The 4,508-nt window shown below is 41.9% G+C and overlaps 1 long non-coding RNA gene across 1 annotated transcript; it reads left to right on the top strand.

The window, feature by feature from the left end:
• Positions 1-2,376: 2,376 nt before the first annotated feature.
• On the top strand, positions 2,377-3,685 carry LOC135492580 (uncharacterized). The gene is made up of 2 exons (XR_010448091.1): positions 2,377-2,858; positions 3,454-3,685. It is a non-coding gene; the product is annotated as an uncharacterized LOC135492580 (long non-coding RNA).
• Positions 3,686-4,508: the final 823 nt, after the last annotated feature.

Consider the following 4,508-nt stretch of genomic DNA (forward strand, 5'->3'; position numbering starts at 1 on the left):
TTTGACTCTTTTATTTCATTTTAGCAGTGAGGATGGGCGGCTACAGGCGGTATCATTTCCAACACCATGTCACAATAAGAGACCTTTTTCCCCTATGTGCCAGGAGTATGAGGGGTTGGGGCGGTTAGGTCCTGTCATTCTCAGCCGCCAGTCACAATCTGGTAAATTTTTGTCTCAAGTATGAATTTTGGCAATGATTATGGGTCGGGGTCCTATCATTCCTAGCCGCGAGTCACAATCTGGTAACTTTCTGTCTCACGTATGAAATTTGGCAGTGATCATGGGTCGGGGTCCTATCATTCATAGCCACGAGTCACAATCTGGTAACTTTTTGTCTCACATATAAAGTTTGGCAGTGATCATGGGTCGGGGTCCTATCATTCACAGCCACAAGTCACAATCTGGTAACTTTTTGTCTCACATATAAAGATTGGCAGTGGTCATGGGTCGGGGTCCCATCATTCCCAGCCGTAAGTCACAATCAGGTAACTTTTTGTCTTACATATAAAGTTTGGCAGTGATCAGGGGTCAGGGTCCTATCATTCACAGCCACGAGTCACAATCTGGTAACTTTTTGTCTCACATATAAAGTTTGGCAGTGATCATGGGTCGGGGTCCTATCGTTCCCAGCCACGAGTCACAATCTGGTAACTTTTTGCCTCACGTATGAAGTTTGGCAGTGATCATGGGTCGGGGTCCTATCATTAACAGCCACGAGTCACAATCTGGTAACTTTTTGTCTCACGTATGAAGTTTGGCAGTGATCATGGGTCGGGGTCCTATCATTCACAGCCACGAGTCACAATCTGGTAACTTTTTGTCTCACATATGAAGTTTGGCAGTGATCATGGTTCGGGGTCCTATCATTAACAGCCACGAGTCACAATCTGGTAACTTTTTGTCTCACGTATGAAGTTTGGCAGTGATCATGGGTCGGGGTCCTATCATTCACAGCCACGAATCACAATCTGGTAACTTTTTGTCTCACGTATGAAGTTTGGCAGTGATCATGGTTCAGGGTCCTATCATTCCCAGCCACGAGTCACCATCTGGTAACTTTTTGTCTCACGTATGAAGTTTGGCAGTGATCATGGGTCGGAGTCCTATCATTCACAGCCACGAGTCACAATCTGGTAACTTTTTGTCTCACATATAAAGTTTGGCAGTGGTCATGGGTCGGGGTCCCATCATTCCCAGCCGTAAGTCACAATCAGGTAACTTTTTGTCTGACATATAAAGTTTGGAAGTGATCAGGGGTCAGGGTCCTATCATTCACAGCCACGAGTCACAATCTGGTAACTTTTTGTCTAACTCATTGTTAGTTCAAGAAGCGGATAATAGACGGCGAAAGCATCTGGCCAACTGTGAACTGTCCACTGTGTAAGCGGAAAATGGAGACAGTGAAGAGTTCACTGTTTTGTGCGGAGCATGCTCTGAAGGACAGCATGCAAGTGAACAATGAACAATGAACTGTTATTGAAAGAGTTAAAATTGGTTGATAAATATTTTATTAATTGACTAGAGTTTTAAGCAAATTGTAAATAAAATTAAATGTTGATCCATCAATTTATGCGATAATATCCATATCCCATTGCTCAAAAGAATGTGTTTGACACATATTCCCTAGTGGCTCGTCCATTCTGATGTCCTTGATAGACCTCCTCCTCATCACTACTACTGTCATTGCTACTGCTGCTGTCACTATCACTACTGTCCTCTAGTATGTGCAGCCGCCTGTCTACACAAATATTGTGAAGTACCCCACAAGCAACTATTATGTTACACACCCGGTCTGGCTGCATGCGTATCCCCCCTTTTAATACATGGAATCTGCGTTTCATAATCCCAAAGGTCCGTTCGATTATATTTCGGCCCCTGATTTGGGCCCTATTGTACCGCCTCTGACTTGGGGTCCCTGGGTTGAGATATGGTGTCAGCAAATATGGTTTACATGGGTACCCACTGTCCCCCAGCAGATAGCCTTCACGTGGATTCCTCTCTAGGTGCTGGGCAATCTCACTCTCTCTGAAGATATGGCTGTCATGGGTTGCCCCTGGCCAGCGCGCTACTATGTTGGTGAGCTTTTCTGAAAAGATAGATTGAAAACATATTGTCAGATTAGCAGCAAAAAGTTTCAATTATGTTATTTATCCAGCACAATTAACATTAATTGAAAAAAGGCCACAGGGTGCATGTTACTATGTGACACTCTGTATATCATATTTGAAATTATTTCAATAAAGGCACCCCATATGAAATATAGGTCATGCTGGCAGAATTGATGATGTCATCATTTTGTACTGTAAATAACTTTATGAACTTTTTAGCTCAGCTGAAAAGCTGAGCTATTCATATGAGTAAATGGTAGAATGAGTGTCCGTCTGTCTGTCTGTCTGTCTGTCTGTCTGTCTGTCTGTCTGTCCGTTAAACAGGCACGTTTCAAAACTATGGCGGATAGGCGATAGATTTTCCCTCTGAGGCGTTGAGACCCTTCAGGACTCCTGAATAGACCAAATGTGGGTCCGGCAGGATGAGCGGTTTGGCCACTAGGTGGCACCAAGCGAAATTTTCCAAAAACTTTTCCAGCAGCTGATTTCTCAGTTGGGGATCATGAATCAAATCTAATTTTATAGAGCAAAGCTTTCTCTTTCATTATCAATAGGCGTAGTTCATGAATTTCTCACCAGGTGGTGTTACTGGCGCAATTTAGTGAGCACCCCCCAAGAAGAGCATTTTAAATTTCGCGCGAGTTATCCCACGTCCAATCACACATGCAGCGAACGTCACGTCTCGAGTCTGCGCAGTTCAGACGTAAGGAGACCATGCTATGGAATAGATCGCGTTCTGTCAATTCAGAGGTAAGTTCTAATTAAATTCACAATTTCATAGGCGATAATATTTGGCTGCTTGTGTTATTGCATGTTGATGACATTAGGGAAGGCTTGAATTGTTTAATTGGATGTGATTAATTTGAAATAGTTCGTCGACGATCGTTGAAAAACGATCTGCGAAATGCAGCTTGGTTGGTCTGAGAAACGATGTCAAAGTCCGGCTTAAAATCATGGATTTCTCAACAAATAACTCTTGTCACATAGCAGAACTAATGTGAATAAACAAGACAATAATAAACATCGTTCTGATATCATCGGGTAAGGTTGCCAATGTACATAAACAGTGTAATTGAGGATCGACGCCAGCGATTTGAAATGTCAACAAACAGTAAATGCGATATGATACACACTGACACTTGCACACTGTACATAGCACAATGCTTCAAACGGGGCCGATTCATCACTCTTATCACAATGTATTCCCAATCATATCAATGAACTTCCTTGATCACTCGGCCATAGCGCCTTATCAGTTGTTGTTGGCCTTGTATTTGATATAAAACTTGGCTAGCTTACCTATTCTATCAAAATTAAAATGTTATCTCCTCATCATGTTTTGCAGGACAGGAATGATCTGCAGCTGCATTTGAACATATTTGGTGACTACATCTCAAAGATGACCAAGAGAGAGGATCGAGCTATGACTTTGCACATCCCATCGACTTCGGTGTTCACCAGTGCAATCATCAGAAGAGCCAGGCAATTCTAGTATTCAAGTATTTCATTCTGTAATACTTACCTCAAAATTTACTAAATAAAGAAAACCGCATGTGGCAGTTGGTTAAAAAAATCAAGTCTATCTGTTTAAAGTTTTTACTTGCTATCATTATTATCAACATTTCAATGGTGGCATTCTGCTAAGGTTTGTTAAGAGTTTCACTTGACTTAAGCAGGGTGTACACTAGTAAAATATTACCAACATTTTACCAACATTTTACCAACATTTTTACAACAATTTTGCAACAAGCCCTTCAAGGCCCTGTGTTCACTAGCAACAAAATTGCAACAAATTAGCAACATTTTTACAACATGTTGGTAAATTGTTGCAAACTTTTTAGTGGGAACAAAGGGAAATAGGTATTTTGGAGGGAAAATGGATGATTCCAAGGAGAGAAGATGTGTTTTGAGTGCTTCTGCAGCAATTTTAGCTGTCATTGTTGAGAGACGGAAGAGGCGGCGAAATAACCAAAGAGAATATGGACCAGGCCCTGGATCAAAATGAGGGTGGATGATGGGGCATACCACTGCCTGTTAAGGCCGCGTATCCATAGGGTATGCCCTTGTGTAGTGTGGCGTTATGGCGTAACAGCCTTGTGACCTGGCACTATGCCCCGAGTCTCCATTGGATATTCCTTTTTGGTCATGTAGGCCTTTGTAGTCCTCATTTCGCAGCGGTCAATCGCGTTTATCCGCACGCTGTCATTATTTCAGAAGACAATTTCTTATGAATATTGAAAATGAAAATACAAGTAACTTGTATTTTCACTTGCAACATCAAATTGACATGTACATGTATATAAAACCTGACTTTTAAGCAACAAATTACAGGTTCGTGCTTGTTATGATAATCATCAGTTTCGGGATCCCAGAGTAGTTCCCGTTGATGAACCTCTTGAA

This window comes from Lineus longissimus, chromosome 8 (assembly GCF_910592395.1).
Source record: "Lineus longissimus chromosome 8, tnLinLong1.2, whole genome shotgun sequence".
In the NCBI taxonomy this organism is placed as follows: domain Eukaryota; kingdom Metazoa; phylum Nemertea; class Pilidiophora; order Heteronemertea; family Lineidae; genus Lineus; species Lineus longissimus.